A 25,006-nucleotide genomic window follows, 5' to 3' on the forward strand; every position below is an offset into this window, starting at 1 on the left:
ACTGCCAAATCGCGTTGGCACACATTTGCCTTAAGGTTTTCCATTTAAACCTGTCTGACGGAACCTAAATTTGTGAGGAGCGTGTAAAAAAAAAGCTAACACCTTTTTGCTTTTCGGACGTTCATATACTCTTTGATAAAAACACACACTTTAATAGAGCCCTTAAATAGATCTTCAGGACGGCGAGAAAATCTGACACGCCCATGATGAGACAGTATTTAAAATATTATTTACGGCCAAGTCATGATTTTATTTTGCATTGAAACGCAGCATCGCCACCTTATCATTTATGCCTTCCTGAGCAAAACATTTTGCGTAAAGCAGGGGTGTCCTGCCTTTTCTGTAATAGGAAATATTTATGTTCAGTAAAACCCATCCCAACTATTACCATGATTAGTGCTGTAAGAGTGACCACATCAGAAAGAATTACATTAGTGGCCACACTATGCCATTACCAGCAGTGATCGCCTTCACCTCAGTTCACCAGGCAGGGTTGACTGCAGTAATATAAATAATAAAGGTGTTGTCAATTTGGAATGCATAATAGGCAATACATAGCTGCCGTAGCTGCAATGACTCTGGCACCGTGCTGTAATAAGTCTTCTCAATGCCACATGAATTATCAGTCAAATATAAGTTTTAAATTTAGTCTGGAAATGTAACCACTTTCCTCCAAATATGAGGTTATTAGTTCTCAAAATATACAAATTTTTGTCTCGAATACACACTTGGCGTACGCATATATCAGTGACTCAAGGGGGATTCAGAAATCCTACTCCCCACTACTCTCTTATCCACATTATAAGGAGAAAATGCACTGTCATCCGCCAACGTTAAAAAACCTGTTCTCCCGGGCAACACCAAAGAACACCCACTCAGAGTGCACCAAACTATAATTGGTCACACAAGTCCACACCCGACATTGGACCTTACTCTTAATAGAGGAAAAAATGTGAGAGAAGCAAATGACTCCTCACGGAAACACCACCATCGGGGTAACTGGTATGCAATTTCCAGACAGGCCCCTGTCTCATCATCGGTAGTCACTTGCTTCTCAAAGAAAAATAAGCGGAAAGGAAAGAAGTGTCCAAAACAAACAACACATACAGTGACAAATAGTGAAGTGCAGAAAAATCTGCTGGTGACAAACACACACAAAGATAACTGAGTGCCTAAAAACACACACAGAGCACACCAGTCCCTTAACCAATTTTATTCATAGGGCGGTGATCGTGTGCTGTTGAATATTAAAAAGGCTGGTAGCTAATCATGCATACCATTACCTACTGCCAGTGCCGACATGTTTCACTGCTATGTTGCGTTAAGCAGTTTCATCAGGGCTGCACTCAAATGCTGCCACTTCACTTTTTTGGACACTAGTTCTGTAACGCGCAGGAGACAGCCAAGCTACTCATACCAGCCGCTCCAGTTTCAACAAGGTCAACGGGTACTTCTAACGTGAGTATGTCCCTTGTCTCTTCGTTAAAAATCTTTATCGTGACGTGCCAGGAAGACGCCTTTCCTCAGCCGTGCCCTGCCAGGAAGATGCCTTTCCTCAGCCGAAAGGCGTCTTCCTGGCACGTCACGATAAAGATTTTTAAGGAAGAGACAAGGGACATACTCACGTTAGAAGTACCCGTTGACCTTGTTGAAACTGGAGCGGCTGGTATGAGTAGCTTGGCTGTCTCCTGCGCGTTACAGAACTAGTGTCCAAAAAAGTGAAGTGGCAGCATTTGAGTGCAGCCCTGATGAAACTGCTTAACGCAACATAGCAGTGAAACATGTCGGCACTGGCAGTAGGTATTGGTATGCATGATTAGCTACCAGCCTTTTTAATATTCAACAGCACACGATCACCGCCCTATGAATAAAATTGGTTAAGGGACTGGTGTGCTCTGTGTGTGTTTTTAGGCACTCAGTTATCTTTGTGTGTGTTTGTCACCAGCAGATTTTTCTGCACTTCACTATTTGTCACTGTATGTGTTGTTTGTTTTGGACACTTCTTTCCTTTCCGCTTATTTTTCTTTGAGAAGCAAGTGACTACCGATGATGAGACAGGGGCCTGTCTGGAAATTGCATACCAGTTACCCCGATGGTGGTGTTTCCGTGAGGGGTCATTTGCTTCTCTCACATTTTTTCCTCTATTAAGAGTAAGGTCCAATGTCGGGTGTGGACTTGTGTGACCAATTATAGTTTGGTGCACTCTGAGTGGGTCTTCTTTGGTGTTGCCCGGGAGAACAGGTTTTTTAACGTTGGCGGAGGACAGTGCATTTTCTCCTTATAATGTGGATAAGAGAGTAGTGGGGAGTAGGATTTCTGAACCCCCCTTGAGTCACTGATACATGCGTACGCCACTGGATTGGGTCTTATTTTGCATTGTAGACTGTGAGTGGAGGGCGACCCTTTCCATATTCCCTCTTAGCTCCTAGATATTTTTCGAATACACACTTTTCAATTTATGTTAGTAATGATTTATATTTATACTAGTAATGAATATTAATTCAGTCAATTAAAAGCTTCTAAGTATTAGGATGGGCTACATGCAGCAGAGCTAATTACAGGTTGCCAGATAACTACCAGTAGGTCCTGAGCTGCTCATTGGAGAAGAGGGGTGAAACCCCGAAACCGGTCATAGGATGCTTGCTTCCAGTCAAGGGAGGACCTGGCTTGGCAATTCTGGCTGGACTGTTCCCATGAGGCACAGGGGCAAGACTGATTTGCATATGGCCAGGTCTAAACTGGGGTGGCATGATGAGCAAAAGAATGATGGATTTAACCCAGATCTTTTGACTGTATGTGAATGTTTTGATTTGCTCTGCGATCTGTCCATCAATTGTGTGTATTTTTTGTATTGGAGAAGCCCGGCATGAAGCACCTGCAAGGCCTTACTAATGGCCTCCTTCATGGTAAACACATTTCTATCAAATAAGATAACACATCATAACGTATACCATGCATTCAACAAAACACAGACTTCAATGTACACACTTTTGTACTCAAAGGCGCCTCTCTCTTATTCTGTTTATGAGAGCTTTGTTTTACAACCTCGAGCTCAGCATGTAGTTTACTCTCTTCATCTGTATGGCTTCTGCACAGAGCCCAGTGCATCACCAGCCAGGGGTGCCAGGTTGGACCCTCTTCCCTATGGGCACCAAAATGCTTGCAGTAGAACTACTTCTGGAGCTAAAACTTGCTTATCGGCCGATCGAGCTCTGAGCTATTCACTGAGCTATTCACTGAGTGAGGGGGCCGTGTCTATCAATCGTATGTGGCTGAAAACTGGATGATTTGGCTGTCCTGGAGGAGTAGCTGGAGGAGTAGCTGATAAAAAATTTAAACGAGAAGCTTAAAACTCACCGGCTGGCTGTGCTGACTGAGCGGGGCTGAACTGCTCTGACGCAGGCTGGGCTAAGCTGCGCGTGATCTGGTAACGCAGGTCAGCCGAAGTCGCGGGCAGTGTGGGGAGACGGCGTGCTGAGCGACGCGGTGTTTGGAGCCCAAAACTAAGGCGGAGTAAGACGGATGCTGTGGCCCCCGGCTGATTATGAGCCGGGTGAGGGGGATTGACTCGGTGTGTTTGGAGCCAGAAAATTAAGGCAGAGTAAACGGATGCTGCGATTCCGGCTGATCGAGAGCCGGGTGAAGGGAGTGCTTCGCTCCGTACAGCTGCAGCGGCGCTTCCTTCCGGTAGCAGTGAGCGGTCGGGCTGTAATCAGCTGGTTCAGCTCTAAGGTTAACCGGCGCTTCTCCTCATTACTTTCCCTAAGATCGACAGCGGAGTGTGGAGAAATGGCACCGAAACCCCAAGGGAGGAATGCGCGATTGACGGCAGCGGCAACGACAAAGCAGACAGCACCGACCAGCCTTGCTGTCTCCACCCTCGCTGAGAGCACACCGGAAACTTTTGGTAGGCAAGAGAGAGTGGAAAAATGCTCTGTGACTGACAAACTAGCACCTCGTATGTCTATTAATGCTATTAATGCTAATAGTGGTAAAAATGACTTTGCCTCAGATACATTGCCACCAATGATACAAAGTAACCCTATGATTCCACAGCCAAACAGTTCTCCTGAGGTTGGCTGTAACATTGTAAATAATCAAGAGATGCAGCATGATGTTGGTAATAATGATACAGGCATTCCTACCCCTGCATTGATTACAACAGAGATTAATACCACTACTGAGACTCCTCTACTAATTATGACTGAAAGTAATATGAATCCGAATATTACTCAGGCTACACATTCCACTACTACTTTGGCGCCAAGAGATGAGGAGATACAAAGTCACGATTCAATGGGGTGTTAGGGGAGTACAGGGGTAGAGCACATGGAACATTTGGAGCATACGGATGGAGTAGAAACTGATGAGGAATATTATGACATCTCTGACATGGTAAATAACAAAACCTCACCCTCTATTAAAGATAAAGTAGCCGGCATCAAGTAAGGAAGAGGTAAAGTCAAGAGCAAAACTAAAAAGGTATTAAACAAACCTAAAACTGCTACTATGAAATCGATTGCGGAAAATAGTCCGATAAGACAATGGGTACAATCCAAGGGTGGAGTGAAATCAAAGGCACTTCGGCTATCTGGAAATAACCCAGTTGAGTTAAGCACTACTTCAGCAGTTGTCAGTGACTCTACTACTACGATGGATGTGATTGCTAATAAAAATCCAGTAAAAGGGACAACTGATGGTGGCGCTCTAGCGCAGACATCACAAATCATATCAACTCCACCCTCTTGCATCTCTATTTCTGCTTCGGAAGGGATTGTCGAGTTGAATTCATCACAGGAGATCTCACCCCCTCCTTCTTCCATTCCTAATACAGAGACTGCAATGAATCTTAAAGCACTAACTATAATATCTGCCTCAACAGCAGTATCTTCTGAGATAACATCAAACATAGGACTATTAAATGAATTGGTAATTACTGAAGCTGCTGAATCACAGAATTCTAATGATCAATACTCAGCCAGCATTTCGTATAATAATGCTTTTTCAACAGACTGGACACTTGAAGGGGAGGTATCCTCCTCATTTCAGATGATTCTACAGCTATTGAATGAGCAAAAAAAAAGAGGCTCAATCTCATTACCAACAGATGAGGGAAGACAATAATAAGACCCAGTCTTCCCTGCAGGAAATGTCATGTAAACTTGGCGCTATCTCTCAAGAGATGGAAGAGCTTCAGCAAAGAGTTGTGTTAACGGAGGAAAAATCAGTCCGTTCCGAGATAGCTGTAAATAAACATGGATCTCAACTGTGCCAAATGCAAGCTAAGCTTGAAGATTTGGAAAATAGGCAGCTACGACAGAATCTACGCTTATTTGGAATTGCGGAAGGAGCTGAGGGAGCTGATGCTAGGGCATTTATTGTTCATTTGCTTCAGAAAGCATTTCCTGAACTATCTGATTGGGACTGGGACTCACAGATACAACGTGCCCATCGACTTCCTCTTTTTCAAAGAAATAAGAACAGTAAATTTCCTCGCCCAATCTTGATATATATTGGTAATTTTTTGCTACGCCAGGCTATTTCGCTAAAAGCAAGACCAAATACTCCTGTTACTATTGATTCAATTACTTTCTTTGCAAGATCTGATTTAAGTAAACTTTCCATGGAACGACGATGGAAATTGAAGCAATATATAGATCCAATAAAGGAGCTAGGTGGCCAAGCTTACCTGCAAGAACCAGCTAAACTGAAAGTGCTTAAAAATGGCCGAACATATTATTTGTTGGAAGAAAACGAAGTAGAAAGAGCATTGGCTATGTGGAAATTGGAAAAGAAAGCTATTACTGAATAACTCTTCTTTATTCCTTCTTTATTCCTTAATTCTTCTTGCTTTGTTGACTATGCTATAACAAATATGTAGGCAACTGTCTGGGATCAATGGACAAAGCAGGATTGGTTATATAAGGTCTTAATTGATATAATAGATAAGATAGAAATGTTTAAAAAAAAAGAGAAAATCTACTTAAAATTAGACATGGCCTTCAATAATTTTCTATTATTATTTGAATGCCCAGACCTCGAGGCGGTTAACTCCGCGCTAAAGCTGCCAAATAGAACGGCAGCTGCTCACATGGGGGGACCTGTAAGTAGGGGTGGGGTGGGCTGGGACAGGTTGATGCCTGGCAAGGGTAGGGTGGGGGGTGGCTTATCTTGGGGAAAAAATTACATCATGGGGCTAAGAAAACTATATTATTTGGAGATACAACAAGATGGATATGAAAATTTTTTGGGGAATGCTTTAAGAATAGGGATTTATACTTTTTGCAATGCATTTAATAAAATGTTTAGTATGGAATGTGGCAGGCCTAAATATTAGGAATAAAAGAAATCTTGTATATGAAGAACTTAGGATGTACAATCCACAGATCGTGGTCATTACGGAAACACATATAGCCTATAAAGATAGAAAATTACTAAATCAACTTGGATATGACACTATGGTCTGCACGGAATTTAATGCTTCTATCCGGGGGGTGGCAATATTAAAACACAGACATTTTAAAGCAGAAATAAACAAGACATTAACTGATAGGGATGGTAGGTCGGCAATAGCACAGATAACATGGGAAGGTCACAAATTTACTATTTGTGGGGTGTATGCATCAAACCAGGATGAACCATATGTTATTGATCAAGTGAATCTGGAATTGCTGTCATGGGATGGGGAATATATTGTACTTGGTGATTTTAATTGTATTATGAATTATAATTTAGATATAACTAGAAAAGGTTTATTTCAGAGAATGAAGAAGACTAGGGCAGCAATTCTAGATCTAGCTACAATCCATTTACTTAAAGATGCGTGGCGATGCTTACACCCTCGGGTACCGGGTTATACGTACAATTCTGCCGCACATAAATTATGTTCACGGATAGACATGATATGGATTACAGATTCTATTTTGGAAACTAGCAATATCACAATATGTCCAAGAATCACTTCGGATCATAATCCAATTATTTTGACCTTTAAGATATCTACAGAGCGACCCTTACCCCGCTCTTTTTCTTTTCCTAGACATCTATTCACAAACATTAATTTTATTAAGCAACTAAAGGATCAAATAAAGGAGTTTATAGATATAAATATTTGCTCAGCTTCACCCTCAATAGTGTGGGATACATGTAAGGCCAGCATACGTGGATTTACACAGCAATATATATGGCGACAAAATAAAGAACTTCAATCCCGAAACGAGCAAATGATTACCGAAATACTTAATCTTGAACATCAACTCTCTGAAACTTTATTAGTCGGGGTAGAAAACTTAGAAGCTCTAAATTTTAAATTGATTGAACTAAAGGTAGCGATGAAAAATATCTTTAGGGAAAAAAGTATTATCAAATTAAAAAAATATCAACTTAACCAATACGAAAATGGGGAGAAAATTGGTAAAGTTTTAGCTTATAAAGTGGCTGAAGACCGTGCTCAAAATGCTATTAAAGAAATTAAAGGGGATAACAATCAGATGTTTCAGGATCCTAAACTAATATTACAACAATTTGCATCTTACTATCAAGAGCTTTATACGCCAGAAGTCGGAGCTAAAGAAGATAATATTAGAAACTACATAACACTAAATAAAGTCAAAACTCTGGAGGTTGAACAATCTGATCAGCTGGGGGTTGATATTACAGCAATAGAAATAAAAACAGCAATTAATTCGCTAGCAAATGGCAAAGCTGTGGGAGAGGATTGCATCCCATTAGAGCTATATAAAAACTGTATGGAAGAGCTAATTCCACTGCTTATCAGAGTTATCCAAGCAATTGGTAATGGAGAACAGGCCCCAAAATCGTGGAACCTCACCCAAATTATCTTTTTTTTAAAGAAGGGTAAACCATCACAGGAGAGAGGTTCCTATCGGCCAATTTCGCTTATTAATAGCGATGCAAAAATTTATGCAAAAATATTAGCAACCCGACTTGCACCATTAATGTCTTATATGGTTTCACCCCAACAACATGGGTTTATACCTAAAAGAGACACCACGGCACATATCAATATGGCCATTTCTGCGTTCGACCTGGCAAGAACTAAACCCACCCCACTCGGTATGATTCTATTAGATGCAGAGAAAGCATTTGACCGAGTGGGGTGGGATTTTTTATGGGCAGTGCTGCAAGCGTTTGGCATACAGGGCCAATTTTTGAAATGGATTCAATCATTATATGATGTGCCGTTGGGAAAAGTTTCCTATATGGGCAAATGTTCTTCCACTTTCATGATTGGGCGAGGGACGCGACAGGGGTGTCCTCTATCACCCTTATTATTTGCTTTAGGTATGGAACCCTTCTTAATTGCACTTCAAAACCAAGCTCTTATTCAACCTTTTGTAAATGGTTTAAATTCTCTTGATATAACTGTATATGCGGATGATATTGCCGTCTTTTCCACGAATGTTCCTGAAACTATGACAGGCATCTTGGTAGAAGCGGGGAAATATGGCTTAGTGTCTGGCTATCGCTTGAACACCAGTAAGACTCAAATCATCCTGAATCATCAATTACCATCGTCGATGACAGGGATATGCGAAGTAGCAACTTACCTAGGGGTCAAAATTTCGTCAAATATAGATGAAATTGTAGCATTAAATTACGAACCGTTATTAAAGGAAACTGCTATATTATTTAAGAAATGGTATAAGCTTCCACTGAGTATTATTGGCCGAATAAATTTGGTTAAAATGAAAATATTGCCTAAATATCTTTACCTTTTTCGTTCTATTCCCTTAAGGGTAAACAATTCTTATTTTTGTAGGCTTGAGGGCGTTATTAGTAGCTTTATTTGGGGCTACAAGAAAGCACGACAAGCTATATCTCTTCTTAAAGCCCCTTATGATCAAGGTGGATTGGGCCTTCCAGATGTTAGATATTATTATTGGTCCTCTTTTATGACCCGCTTTCGTAGCTTGCTGATCCCTGATAAATGTCTATATTTTCATAAGTTTTTGTTAGGAGCAGACGCAACTATGTTTTTCTATAGACTAAATGACCCCAATTATTTTAAACGAGTTAAATTTAAGACGGTGCGGGATACCACTTACATTTGGCGCTCCATTCTTACTAAAAGCAAGATATCTTTATTTCATGATAAAACTCCTCTATGGTCTAATCCTGGCTTTACGGAAATATTTCAAGACACAGTAGGTGGTGTATTTTCCAAATCTGGCATTAATTTACTTGGAGACTTATATGATCATAGGGGATTTTTGTTGTTTGAAAGATTGAAAGCTTGCTATAAACTGCAAGAAGGGGCAAGATTTAAATATTTTCAAATTAGGGATTATTTTTTGAGGAAGATAGAACTCACTTCTTTGACTGAATCTGAAGTATGGAATTGTATGTATAGGGAAGAAGATAAGGCATTGATTAGTATAGGGTACAAAATATTCTCTGGATATAATACTAATGACATACAAAAATTGGCTGAAAAATGGACTAACAAGCTTACAATGGAAATAACACCAGACTTTATTATTTCCTCTTTAAACAGCCTCAATCTTGCTGTTCAATCCTCAAATCTTAAACTACAGTTATTTAAAACCATATGTCATTTATATTATACACCGGATCGGATTCTCAAATGGGCATCGAATAATAACCTCAGTGATCGTACAAAATGTCCCAAATGTGATTTGAAAGGAGCTGATATTATTCATATGCTTTTTTCGTGCCCAAATCTTGTTGAATTCTGGAATGGAGTAACTAAAGTTATCTCTACTAAACTTGGTATTCCTATTATGCTCTCGTTAAAAGATGTATTTATAGGAACGTCAGGGGAAAATAATGTACTATGTGATTTACTGAATATCTTAATCACTTGTGCCAGACTGACTATTGCTAGAGATTGGGTTCAACAAAATTCACCAAAGGTTACTGAGTGGTGGAGTCTTGTTAAAGAGATACATAATATGGAATACGCTCTGGCAAATACTAGGGGTCTGCAGGCTAAACGGAAAGTGGACAGAATATGGGGATTAATTATATCATAAAACTATTTTTTTCTGTAATTTTTTGTCACTTATGTTTATATCTTGTTGTATAATTTGTTTGATGTACCCCCTTAATGCAAAATAATAAAAAGATAAAAAAAAAAAAGAACTACTTCTGGAGCAGAGGGAAAAATCCCTGCCGAAAATCACATTCATTATATATTTATTTGACAAAATGTTTCAAAACAAGGCATATTTATATTCAAGACATCAAACCTTAAAACACTGCCTTGAGAACACTGAAAGTAAGCATGAATTTTCTTCAACACTAAAGCAAAACCTTTTATGGCAAATAATCAACTATTCCAAATGTATTGTCAGTTTGAATTTAACAATTCATCGACAAATACAGAGATTAAAAACAAATGACATAATGCACAATTCAGATAGTTAAAAGAACAGACCAATAGCATTCGTCAACTATTCTTTCCTCTGTAGGTGAAATTTGTCTACATCGATAGGGATTTTGTTCCTGCTGAATACTGCACTGAAAGGAATATTTTTTTTTTATATACCGCACTTATCCACAGGTATCAAGGTGCCGAGTCCAAAGTTCTCCAAAGCCCCAGCGGGAAAAACCTGACCCAAAAGAGGAAGTAAAGTAAAGAAGAATATGAAAAGAAGAGCATCTGATTCTTGAGGATATAGAAGAAACTAACCTATGAGGAAAAACGTTTTTTTCTGAAAGAGGAGAAGGAATTGATATCTGCTATGTGGATTAGAAGGGTGTTCCATAGCCTGGCAGCCGTGATGGAGGAGCGTGCGCCCCATCTCGCCTTTCGGAATTTAGGAAGAGTAGCTTTCTTGCTTGAAGTTGATCTTAAGTGCCTGTTCGGTCTGTACCAATGAAAGGATGACCTAATGGTAAGTGAGCACTTGAGGTGTAGGGCTAGTTAGACTGCACAAAGTGCCTTAAAAATCATCTGTTTCCAGACTGGAAACCAGTGAAGGTTTCAGAGGCCTTCTCCGACTGAAAGAAATTTCGGGATGTTCAGTATGATACACAGAGCCGTGTTTTGAACCATCTGCAGTTTGTTCAGGGAAGTGCTGTCGAAAGGTAGGGCCGAATTCGACCAAGAACCCTTCAGTATTTGCCCGGCGTTAGCCGCCTCTCATACCATTCGAGATTACCAAACAAAGAGGCAGGCGCTGGAGACAGAAGGCAGGAAACAGGAGTTTATTCCGACGGAGCAGAACACGTCAAATCAGACAACAGGGTATCTTCTCGAGGTGCTCTAAAAGCATCCTTGAGGCCTGGCCTCTTATACACAGGTTTATTGCTTTATTACATAAAACACATTCTTGTCGATACTTTGATGTACGGAAAGGCATCCTCGGAATCTCCGCTCCAAACCCGTTCCCACACATATTTACAGTAAAAGTCCCACCCCGATCTCAGTAGGTGATGACTATCGCGCAGCTGGACATCCCGCCGGCTCCCGGAATGTGTGCGGCTGATCGGATCTCATGGGGTGGGGGCTTTTATCAGTCATAGATTCTTTGAAGAAGGACAGCTTCCTACTGTAAGGGGCAATAAACTGTGTCCGCAGGGCTAGGTGATGGCCTGGGATCGGGCGGGACAATCGGGCACAGAGGAAGGGGGTTCATCAAAGGATGCGTGATCATTAAAGGGATGGAGGGAGATGTTAGTCGGGTACGGAATGTGGCTCCGAGGCAGGGCCGCGCTGAAGGGGTGGTTTATGGCCCAAGCATGTGAGAACGTGGGCTGTCAGCGCGCGGGGGATGCTGGCGGGGTCAGAGAGGGAGAGAGAGAGGCGCTGGCTATCGGCAGTGGGCAGAGAGGCCATGGCGTTCAAAATGGCTGCTACTTACGCGCACATTGGAGCTAAAAGGGGACAAGATGGCGCCGATAATGTTTACGTCGCAATCTAGATTTTAACAGTGCTGTTGACATTGAAATAGGGTATTAAAGTAGTCTTATTGCAAAGTGATCAACGCGATAGTCACTGATTTGTGAAGTTCCTCAGGGATAAAGGGAAGATCTTAAGCGATCTAATAATAAAAAAGCAGGTGCTCATGATATGGTTTACCTGCAAATTAAAGTTGATGGAGTTATCAAATGAAACACTTAGGTTCTTTATGGCCACCACGGGGGCAGCGAGGGGCCCACAAGATTCCGCCCACAACAGCTTTGACCAGATGGAATGCTGGGTTTCAAAGACCCTGACTTCGGTCTTATCAGCGTTTAGCTTGAGGAAGTTATCCTACTTCCAGCTACTAACACCAACCATACAATATTTGAATTTTTTAGACATCTTAAAAAGATTGTCAGTGATGGACACAATAATTGGTGTGTCGTCGGTATAAGACAGTAACTGGGATCCTTTTTATTTATTTTTTTATTTTTTATTGAGCAGGTTCGAGAAATACAAATAGCAGTACATAATTAAATACATAGCGAAAAATTTGATATTGTATTATACATAACGGAAGGCAGGTAGCATTGCAAAATTCATAATAGCGAATATATAAAATTCAGCAAGGAGTACATTCATTTTTCAAATCTTTAAAACCATAACATATTATAAAATAAAGCATAACCTTAAACCAGAGGTCTTCTATTTACATGTGTTATACTAGCGTAAACTAATTTTAATCCTTTTGTTGTTCATACCAGTTGGCTACTGGTGACCAAATTAATTCCCCATATGATCGAGATTTTTTCCCTCGAGATCTATAAATGGCTACTTCTTGTTTATATATTGCTAGAAGTCTATTGAGCCATCCCTGAAATGCTGGAGCCTCAGAGTCCTTCCAACTGGCTGCTAGGATAATTCTATAGATAGCAGTACCTATATAAGTAGTAAAGATTTCTGGGTTACTAAGATCTAAAGAGCTATCATAGCCTAGTAGGAACAAAGTTGTTGATGTTCTAATTTCATGGCCAAAAATCTCAGCCCAGTATTTTGTAATGCTTTTCTTAATTTGATCTAATTTGGGGCAGTCAGAGAACATATGTATCAAATTTGCAGGTCCAAGTGTACATCTGGGGCATTTATCATGAGCAATCTTACCCCAGGTAAACAGTTTGGAGGGTGTATAATATAAGTTGTATATAGTTTTGTAAATTTGGGCTTTTAGATTACTTGCTAGTAAAACTTTAGAAGATAATTGTAAAGACATATCTATGTCAACATTCGGATTATTCAACTTATTGGCCCAGCTAGTTTCTATAGTTTCTAGGTCATCGGGGTGGTTACTCAAGAGGATGTCGTATATATCACTTATTCTGGTTGATTGTTTTTGTATAAGATCTATGAATGGTATGGATTTTAAGTCTATATTTGAAATATATTGTCTCAGTGATGTATAGATTTGGATAAACTTTAGGTAATCTGTAGAGTAGATGTGATATTTGGCATATAATTCGTCAAATGTTGTTCTGCCATCTTGATTTAAGAAGTCGCCAATAGTGATTAGGCCTAAATTCTCCCAGCGTTTAGTTATATTGTCGTTAAGGTAATGAGGTATTACTGAGCTGTACCATAGAGGTGTATATTTGGTATATTTAGGAATTATCAGTGTTTTAGTAACTCTAGTCCAAATTTTAAAGGCGTCCGAAATGATTTTGAATTTAGTTTTTTTAAAATAGGAAGGTTCGATTTGTCTTAATAGTAGACCTCTGGCTTTACTTCCCAGTGTTAATTCATAAATGGATGGTATGGGTTGTTGTGAATCGTTATAGTCATTGCAGCTGGGTGTAAGCAGGAATATCATTTGCTGTAAGATGGTTGCCCATAAATAGTATGTTAAATTTGGGACCGCTAGACCTCCTCTGGAAGCTGGTAATACTAACTTAGGTAAAGCTCTTCTTATCTTCCCATAATTCCAAATAAACGAGGATATTGCTTGGTCCAGCGTTTTCATAGAAACATTATCGATTAAAAGGGGGATTGCTCGAAACAAATATAGAATCTTTGGGAATAGTGTCATTTTGATATAATTGCTTCTACAAATTATGGACAGATGAAGGTTGTTTACTCTGAGTAGATCTGCTTTTATTTTTTTAATTAGAGGGTCATAATTTAATGCATTAATATCACTGGTATTTGACGAGATATTCACTCCTAGGTATTTTGCATTTTTTACTCTGTATTGGCTTATAAATGGTGTATTCTCGGTGCATATAACCATAGTTTTGTCTTGGTTTAGAGAGTATCCAGAATAGAGCCCAAAAGATTTGGTGGTTTCTTCTATTTCGATTATGGCCTCTGTAGGGTTAGTTGTTACAACCGCAACGTCATCGGCATAAGCGAGGACTTTAGTGTTGTAGATGCTGACTTTAATTGGTGCAATCGCCGGTGATGTTAATAGTTTGATAATTAAGGGATTGATATAGAGTGCGAATAATAATGGAGAGCACGGGCACCCCTGTCGCGTGCCCCTCTGAATGTTTATATTTTCAGATTCGCAGCCACCAGTCAGAATTCTTGCTTTTGGATCAACATAAAGGGCTTTTATTGATTTTATAAATACCGGGCCGATGTTATTGATGGCTAATATTTCCCAGAGAAACTGCCAGGAAACTCGGTCAAAAGCCTTTTCGGCATCCAGCAAGATCATCGACATCTGACCCCTCTCTACTTTCATGATGTCAAAAAGAGATATTACTCTACGTGTATGATCTGTGGTGCTCTTGCCTGGTATGAAGCCGTGTTGCCAGGGAGACACTAGATGTTCGACGATCTTGCCCAGGCGGTTAGCAAAAATGTTGGCATATGTTTTGGAATCTGAATTGATCAATGAAATTGGGCGATATGATGTTGTTAATTCGGGTGGTTTATCCTTTTTCCTGAAAATAGCTATGTTGGTTTGCTTCCACGATTCAGGGGGTTTTCCATGCCACTGAATCCCTAAGAAGAGATCATGCAGGAATGGGATAATTACTTTACCCAGTATTTTATACAGGTCTAGGGGTATCTTGTCTGGTCCCGCTGCTTTCCCTGCGGCTAATTCAGCCAAGGCCAGCTCTACTTCTATTCTGGAAATTTCTTTATCTAACTCCTTCTTTGTATCTTCATCTATGGTTTCTGCCATGTTTGTCTCTCTGAGCCAGTTGACTAAAAACTCTTTGGTTTCATCGATCGATCTCTTATCTTCATTGTGATAACGTTTTTGGTAATAATCATGAAAGCATATAGCTATGTCCTCCTGGGCGGTATATTTCTGGCCACCGTAGTCAATAACTTGTATGAAGTTACGAGATTGAGTTTGCCGAGTTCTTAGAGCAAGGTGTCTCCCTACATTTTCTCCTGTCTCATAGATTTTATTTTGGTTAGCTTGGAGAGTTTCCGCTGCTCTTTGAGTTAAATCATTATTTATTTCGGCTTTAAGTACTAAGATCTTCCTCAGAGTATCATCAGCCTGATCACCATGATGTAATTGGTTGGCATGTAAGTGTTCTAAGTTTATTAGTCTGTGTGTTAACTGGGTATGTATCTTTTCCCGTTCTTTTTTTCGACTGGCAACAAAAGTGGCAGTTTCACCCCTTAACGCAGCCTTGAAACTATCCCATACAATCATGCGTGAAGCACTATATTGATTTATATCGAAGAATTCTTTGGTCCATTGTGTAATATGTACTATGTATTCTTGATTAACCAGTAGTTTTCGGTCAAATGTCCATTGTGGGTAAACCCGGTTATATCCAGGAACCTCAAATGTAATATAGAGAGAATTATGATCTGAAATTGTCTTGGGGGCTTTAAAAATAAGAGCATTCAGGGCGATATCCATGGTTGTAAATATATAATCAATGCGTACATATTTTCTATGAGGATACGGGAAGTAAGTGTATCCCGGATCTCGTGTATTTTTTAAAGACCATATGTCTCGAAGATTATAACTACGAATCAAGTTTAGTACTGCCCTGAATACTCTCGGTTTTCGGCCTGTATAATTGTAGTGACTCTGGTGACATTGTAGTTGATTAAATGTTAAATTAAGATCTCCACAGACAATTAAAGTGCCTGACCATGATGCTAATTCTAATTCTAATTCGATATATAGTGCAGGATCATCAAGATTAGGATCGTAGATAGAACAGATAGTAACGCCCATATCTAGTTGAGCAATAGCCCATCTACCATGGGTATCAGCTTTTTTACGTGTTGGGGTACCTAGTCTTGTTCTCGCTAAGAATGTAACTCCTCTAGTTTTCGAGGTTTGTGTAGTTGTTACCAATAAGTTAAAGCCTGGAATTTTTAATTGACTTATCTCTCCTATAGGAATATGAGTTTCCTGTATACAAATGATATCCCAGGAGCTATGAGCCATTAGTTGAGTAAATTGGGCTCTCTTTCCTCTGTCATTAAGGCCTGCCACATTCCAGCATCCTAAGTTTAACTCCCCCATTTAATTGTTTTATGTTTTTGACGGTATTCATGAACCTTGCATGGTATTGTGTTGTTCCTCAATATTCCTTTAATAATCTCGAGCCTGCTCATTTTACACTGCATTTTACCCCCCCACCCTGTCCGCCCTTAATCCCACCCAACACCCTCCCCTGACCCCCCCCCCCTTGCTCCCACCAACACCCCAAAAAAGGCAATAAGACTCCATAAGAGTCTATAGTGATGGATTAGCATATTCTAACCAGAACCAGCGAAGCATGCAATCCTAAGTGCATAGCAAAAAAGAACAACAGAACAAATAGAAGAAAGGAAAAGTATAACAAAAGAAAGAAAGAAAAAAGAAAACATAATATTGTATACCTATTCTTAAGTAGTTCATAAGTAGCTACTTGAGTCCACCCAAAAATACAGAAATCCAGTGATAACTTCACATCATTGGCTAATAGGGCTTGATGTATTGTTTAAGACTCTATCATAAGCTCTCTAGATATTCTTTAGCATTGATCTCGGATGTGAAAAATTTTGTTTGACCCGTATAAATTACTTTTAGCTTGGCTGGATTGTTCAAGTATACTACAGCATTCTTTTCTTGAAAAGGTTTGATAAGCTGTCTGAGTCGCCATCTCCTCTCAACTGTCCAATGGCAGAAGTCAGGACGTACAAAATAGGATATAGAATCCTTGCTGCGATGTTTATTCGGTGTAGCTTTTTCTGATATAGCTTGTCGAAGCAAAAAGTTCCCAAGGTATACTAGGATTGCACGTGGATATTTGCCTATGGGTGCCGTGGGTTTTAAAGACAAGGGAACCCTATGCGCTCGCTGTACCTCATAGCTCCAGTCCCAGGTGTTAAGTTCGGGAAGGGTGTCACGAAAGAGTTGTATGATAAAGGAGCGACAGTCTTCACCCTCCGCTTTTTCTGGCACCCCAAGAACGCGCAGGTTATTTCTACAAAGTCTATTTTCATAGCCTTCTAGTTTCCATCTAATATCCTGGAACTGTGCTTCGTGTGCTTCAACTCGCTCATTTGCAGCTGCAGCTTCTGTTTTGTTTACTACAATCCGGTCTTCAATGTCATTTAATCTTTCTGTAAAGGCACCCATTGTCTTAGAGAGTTTGCGAACTACACCTTGAACCTTCTGTAGTCCCGCTCGGGCTTTACGACTGTCTTTTGAGGTCTCCTCCCGGTGAGATGCTATAGCTTGTAAAACTGTTTCCATTACTTGTGTCAGTGTAGCTCCCGGTGGATCAGATTGCTCTCTGTTTGGGGCTTGGTCTGAGGATGATGCTTGAGATTTTGCGATAGAGATCTGATTCTGATTTAGGGTCAAAACTGTCGGAGTATAATCCCATGACAATTCATTAGCTCCATGGTGTCCGGCCTTTTTCTTTTTAAGTATAGTTCTCCTCCTGTCGCGTTGCTCTTTTGAGGGGTTAATGTCTGATTCTGAGCTTATGTTGGAGTCTGTGTCATTCTCAACTTCATCTGCTTCATCAAGCTCATCCCCAGTACCCCCAGACCAGCTAATATCTTCCGAGAAGGAGTAGAAATCTGTTATGTCCTTATCTGCTTCCAGAGCCTCAGTAGAATCTATAGGGTGATCATTTACCGCCGAACTGGCTTTTGATACTCCTACAGCTGATTTTACAGCCTCTGCGACCTCTCTCTCTTTAGCAGTAGATTGTATCTTATTAGCCCACAATTGTAAGTCTGTATTTAAGTCTTCATTTAACTCAGGTATCACATTCAAAGGCGAAGTGTTTATCAAGATCTCACTATTCGGCTCCAAGCTCGGTTCAAAAGTATGGTTAGTGTCGTTACTGCCATTACTACAAGTGGTAGTGTTAGCTGACCCAGTAAACTCAGTAGTAACAGTATCATTAGAAGCTTTTGCTTGCATCTCTGGGGAGTCTAAATTCACTATTGTATCAGTGAAGATACCACTAACCCCCTGTTTATGCATAACAGGTCTATCAAAGGGGGCAGAAGCAGGGTGAAGTGTCTGGCTTACCTCCGCGATCGTGGTATCAGTAGCATCAGATCTCTCAAGAATAGGGGCAGACTCTTGTGCTTCAGGCGCTTCAGGCGGTTCAGGAGCACTCTGATCGTCAGTTATCTTCGTCAGCTCTGCTACATCTGCATTATTTTCTTCACCCCCCTCAGCTGCTGACATTATAGCTCCTTCGATAGTAATAGTTGATTGTTTCTTCTGATTACTTTGTTGCGCCGGTTTAGTCAATTGTTTCTGACTGGCGGCACGCTGAAACATTGTGATTACCGTTGGGGCAGCCTGCGCTGAGGTTTTGGCAGACAAAGATGCTACAGGAGTTTTGCTGGAGGTAACGCCTCTCCGTGCCGGTGTTTTCTCCGCTGTGGCCGCAGCTGTAGTATCTTGTAGTTCTCCCCGCGTAGTGCCGTGCCTATTGCCTGCTTCCTGGTCCCGCAAAGCTTGACATGCTGCCCTTGTCTTGGCTGCTGCAGAAGCTACGGCGGCTGCATTTTTCGGGGCCATTGAGCACTGTGTGTCGGCGAAATTCGCTGGCGCTTCGTGGTCAGTGCTGTTTACGGAGGTTACGGAGCTTACAGCGTTCAATCGCCACAGGAAAGGTAGATCACCTGATGAGGGGTGGTTACCGACCAACAACCGCAGGGCTGCGTATCCGATTGCCGAGGCTAGCAGAGAGAGCGACGCCCTTGCAGGGATAAGGCAGTCGGAGGGTACAATTCTAGAGTTAGTGGCCTGTACGATTTGGCCTGATTTCGACATCTCCTTAAAATGCTGTAGTGCTATATTGATCTTAGCAACAAGTTTCTCCTCCCATCTTTTCTTTTTTGCAGCTAGGTGATAACTCGGTTTAGTTTAACGGCATGCTCCGCTGCGCTGGTCAGAGGCTGCTACCGGCGTCTAGCCTGACGCCGCCATCTTGCCCCCGTACCTGGGATCCAAAGTGTCTTACTAAGGCTGTAAAGGGAGAGACATACAAATTATATACATTGAAACGTGTGGGTAAGTAAGGAGCCCTGCAGCACTCCACACGGTAAGCTGCAAGCCTTGGTCCTAACCTGACCACACCTTTTTTATTTGAAGCCTGTCAACAAGTAAAGAATGGAGCAAATCTAATGCTGTAGCCCGCACTCTTACTTGCTGTAACTGTTGGAACATGTGTATGGGCGAGACCGTGTAAAAAATTGGAGATGCAAAGGGAGGCGTTGGGAAAAATGGTGCTAACATGCGATTATGCATGTTAGCACCCTCTTGTAATTAGGGCGCTGGTTTTATCTCCGCTTTTTTGGCTTTGTAAGCCAAATAAGCGGAGATAAAGCCCTTGTAAATATGCCCCTTAGTTTGCTGCTATGGGCGAGTATTAGCCCTGAAAAACCATTTCCGTGTTTTGCTCCGCATAAACTTCGTGCAGTCTGCTGTCAGTTGGGGTTAGGCTCTGTAATGGCTCTGTAGATTCTTGTAGGGCTCGGGGGCCCAGACAGCAGCCCCGGGAGAGGGAGGCAGCTGCGTGGTCCGGACGGTGTGCTCATACGCTCATATTAATATTAATATGTTGGCCTCACACACTGGCTACAGAGCACCTGGATCCCTTCACAGGTGATTAGCATGCTATAACAACAATGATAACATAACAATGTGCCAAAAATAAATAAGGGACATTTTATTTTTTACACATACTTTGACAAACATTACCGCTATGAAAAGAGTTAGCTCCCCAAGGATTTTTTGTGGCTGAAAGAATGATGCTCACAGCCCCTGCCACTTCCACTGTAACATACACAGACTGCGCAGTATGTTTATTCACAACTTCTCGGCTTCACTGGGTAAAGGAGTGTGAGGATAACATGAAGAAAACGTCTTGTGATTTGTGGCTAGTTGCAGACTTCAGCATCATTAGCACTTAGCACCATTAGACCTGTGTTTGAATCCCGGCTTCCTATGCTTCACCACAGCAATTTGTATGATCGTGGGCAAATTAATTTGCTTTCATGTCCTTCGCCTGCCTTACTTTAATGGAAATGCCTAGAAGGCATTAATTTCACAGTGTGTGATTTACAAGAAAATTAATTAAGAGCAAACAATCTTCTATTCAGTCGGAAGGACCGAAACACAAGAACACGTGAAACAAGGACCCCTCTCGGTCAACAGAGCAGGCAGTTTGCACTTGTGTTTGCTGCATTAATGGCCACACTCAGATAACTCTGGTATGTTCATTTAATGGAGTCAGATCGCCCAAGGGTTACATGAGAGTAAGAAACGCACTTTTAATTGACTTTAGTGTGTATGTTTTCACATCATTACATGTGCATTCGTTTTAGGATGTCAATTTCCTTTACGACGTTTAAAGTGGTTCATTATGGGAATAGATTTTGTATATTCTTTGTTATCCCCCACCTTGAAGTTAAAATCAAGAACATTTACAGAGTTCCAGGTTTTAACAGTTTGGGCTGCGTTTGCTTTTTGCTGCACAACCAGTGTTAGGGAAGGTCACAGTTTAGTATCGTGGATAGTGCCAGAGCATAACAGGTTTCCAGAATCCAGGGACACATGTCAGTCAGGAATAAGACTTTGAAAACGCGGGGGGATATTCTCAAGGAGCTATCGCCGAGTTATCAGTACTTTACCGCAGCCAAAGACGCGATAACTTTATCTCCCCATTCACAAGCTGGGGCTAACAGCCCATATCACCAGTTTACCTGCGATAGCGGGCTAAAAAAACTTTGCCACAGATGAACCCCGTAACTATCGCTAATGAGATGCAGAGTAGGCGTTCCTGTGCCAAAAGCCGCAACAACACCACACAACATTCTCAATGACCAGCCAGATCGGCGATAAGATCACAAAACAGGCGATAAGGCGCGTTAGCAGCAGGAAATTAACACCTGCTCTGACCTGCATGATTGAGGCCGAGGGCCCTGCATGACATGAGGGCCACAACACCCACCGCCACCACCCCCCACCTCCTCCCGGGGCCCTACCACGGGCACCCCCCACCTGCCCCAGACCAAGGTATTGCACATCAACAACACAAAATCATGAACAAAAGCATTTGCCTGATGTCGCACCTTTACAACAATCAATATACATGTGAGTACAAACAATCTGATTTATTTATTCACCATTGAAAGTCCACACAAAATATCACATTAAAATCTGTCTCCAAACAACTATTTTGAAGAGTCATGGCGGGGCATCCCTGGACAATCTGTGAGTCATAGCCTGCAAGACAATTTCCAAGATAAGAAGGTGTGTCAGGCACTCATCAAAGGACAGAGAGAGAAAGAAAGAGAGAGAGAGGGAGAGAGAAAAAAGAGAGAGACTGAACAAGGAGCGCAAGGCCATTCGGGCGTTTGACTCATTCATACATGCCAACTGCTGCGTGTGTTTCGCAATTGGTGCACCCCAAATCTAAGGCCTGGCATCAAAGTGACTTCACATTTAAGAAATGCAATCAGTAGTCAGGCCAAAATTAGGAATGAAATCTCCTTTGTCTCAATACACAAGGCGGAAGGCCAACCAAACCTCCGACCTTGGTCCGAAATGCGGCTGGCACACCCTGCGTGAGATACCACACCAGTATCCGGTGACTCCACACCACGAACTGCAATAATGAAAGACCAACGTGTCCACCCCCCACATACACACTTGTCCCTGCCCTAGCTACACCTGCAAGGGATGCCCTTGGCACATTGGTTAAAAACAGCCAATACGCCCAAAAGTTGCACACATATACGACTCATTGCCCAGAGCTGTGGCATATTGGCCACCGAACTGCCGCCGGTCTGAAGATTACCAGTGTCACGAGACCAACAAATGCAATGGCACACAATCCCGGTCAATGCAGAACCCCTGTCACGTGGAACTGTACCGTGCATGAATGCTGCATCTGTTGGGATCACTGACAATGACAGTATTGCAAATCAGTTTCTGTCTGAGTTTCCGTCTTGCCTACATCACCTGCATCCAGCTCTGGTTCCACTGTCGATCATGCACATTCGAGTGGCCCATGGAGGTCTGCCTATCCACTGCAATGGTAGCAGAATTGGATTATGACTGTTGGCCCACGAACAGGAGTGTCACCGGGATACCTGTGCATGGGATGCCTTGATCTTTGGCATATGTGCTGGCAGTTGTGCATGGGAGATTGCACAACTCCTCGTGTGCAGTGACCACATCGAGGTGCTCCCCTATTGGTCTGTGTTGCGGATTGGTGAAACGGCGTGGACTGAGCGCATCTGCCCAGATCAGTTAATGGATTGGCTCTCCCTGGTGTTCCTTGAACTCGACAATGACATACTCTTGGAACAGTTTGCACATGAAGCTGCGCTCGCATTCATGTACGAGTAACTGCATTCCTGCTGCCACATCTGATTATCAGCCACAGCATAGGTCCCCACACCTTGTTGCATCTTGGGGAATGCTCACATATCCCACCACAACAGTGGACATGTCTGCCGTCGCCAAGATTCCGAATGCATGTGCGTGGAACAATGCGTGTGTACACACAGCTGTGCAAGGTGATGCAGTCCCATGGGTAGAGCAGCACAGTGTCGTTTGGCAGCATTCCCAATTCAGACATACTGCTGGGGGAGAGTACCAACATGGCAATGTAGTACGACATGTGAACTTGTTGGACCCTTTCACCTGCTCACTGTCAGCAGAGCAGACAGTCGTCGCAGCCCGGTGGGACAGCACTATGCCGATCCCATGGGCTGTGAGTTGTATCCCCTGACACGGGGCGAAGAGCAGACGCCAAACATCACATGACTCATCCAGCAAGGCAAGGTGGGCTGAGCGCGTTGCCATTCGTAATGATTTGTGTGCATTTCTGCCTCCCCATTTCCTGCACCTCGACATGTGCCCATGCCGCGTGTAAGTATCTTAAGCATTCCTCTGCAGGTTGTGGCCCTTGCCTTGCCCGTACTGACACGCACATCCTTATAAAGTCTACACAACTTCACTAGTGTTTAACTGTGATGAGTGTTGATTAGAATGACAAATCGTTTGCCTCAATGAGCATTGTCCATATACAGGTAGGGACTAACTGATGCATGTACAATGGGGGTGGGTCCCTTTTGACAGCTCCACCTCTGTGAGCCAGACATTGTTATGTTATGTTAACACATATTTATAGAGCGCTCGGCTACTCCCTGGACTGTCCCGGCGGAAAAAACATCCAAATGTCAAGTAACGCAAACAGAACACTGCCAACAACTCACAACTGTAAAACCCACATTTTAAGCCTTTTCCTAAAGGTAAGAAGGTCAGGACTCTGTTTGATCGCGAACGGGAGAATGTGCCACAACCGTTAGGCAGCTGCGTGAAAAGATCTACCACCTATCCAGGCCCGAAACACCCTAGGAGTAGTGATCAAAAGTTGAGATGAGGATCTCAGGGAGCGCTGAGGGAGATAAGGCTGAAATCTTTCCCTAAGATAAGATCTAATGGAAGGCTTTAAAAACCAAAAACAATGTTTTAAACTGAATTCTCTTCCGGACCGGAAGCCAATGAAGGGAAGACAGAAGCTGGGTGGTCTGAGTTCTAGAACCTAACAGGAAAATGGACCTGGCTGCTGAGTTCTGGATCACTTGTAGCCGGCTCAAAAGATATTCAGGCAGGCCAAGATACAAGGAATTAACATAGTACATTATGGACATTATCAACGTCTGAACCACTGTCTCAGCATTTTCAACAACCCAAAGCATACCCCGGCTACCGAGTGTACTTGGGCCTTCATGGAGAGGGTGGAATCCATCTTGACTCCCAGGTTTTTCACTGTAGAAACGGCCGGCACAGAGGGAGACATATCCTGGGGCCACCATTCATGCCAGATATCCGGTGGCTGGGGCCCAAAAAAGATAATCTCGGACTTCCCGAGGTTGCCTTTTAAATGATTGTAACTTAACAAAGAGAAGACTTTGGAGAGACAGGTGTTAATTAAGTTGCCATCAAACTCAGCTCCCTTCTCACAGGTAAACAACAGCTGAGTGTCATCAGCGTGACACTCGGCGAGAGGGGCCAGGGGGGCCATGTACAAATTTAAAAGTATAGGGCTCAAAATAGAACCCTGAGGCACCCCCACATTCAGAGGAGGAACTATCGCCGAGAAGGGAGGAGCCCAGATGGTTTGAGAGCGGTTAGCCAAAAGGATGCAAACCAACTCAACACCGTGCCACCAATACCGCTATCACTGAGTCTTTCCAGTAGTCTTGGGTGGGGCACGGGGTTCAAAGCTGCAGAGAGGTCCAGCAGCATCAACGGCACTGCCTCCTCTTTCCAATGCAGCTTTAATAGTTTCTGCAACTTCCAATAAAGCCGTCTCAGTACTAAAATTGGCTCGAAAGCCCGACTGGCTAGGGTGCAGCAAATTATTGGGGCCTTATGTATCAACATTCTGTTTTGCGATTCCTAAATAGCAATTTTTAAGGAATCGCTATTTAGAAATCGCAAAATGGTATGTATGTAGGAAATCGCTTCTTTTTAGCGATTCCTTAAAATTCCTTAATTGCGATTAGCAAATTGCTTATCGCAATTAAGGAATAATTTCCCATTCATTTCTATGGGCCAGGAGGCCCATAGGAATGAAGGGGAAATTTGCGATTCGCAATTTG

Source organism: Lissotriton helveticus, chromosome 3_1 (genome assembly GCF_964261635.1).
Source record: "Lissotriton helveticus chromosome 3_1, aLisHel1.1, whole genome shotgun sequence".
In the NCBI taxonomy this organism is placed as follows: Eukaryota; Metazoa; Chordata; class Amphibia; order Caudata; family Salamandridae; genus Lissotriton; species Lissotriton helveticus.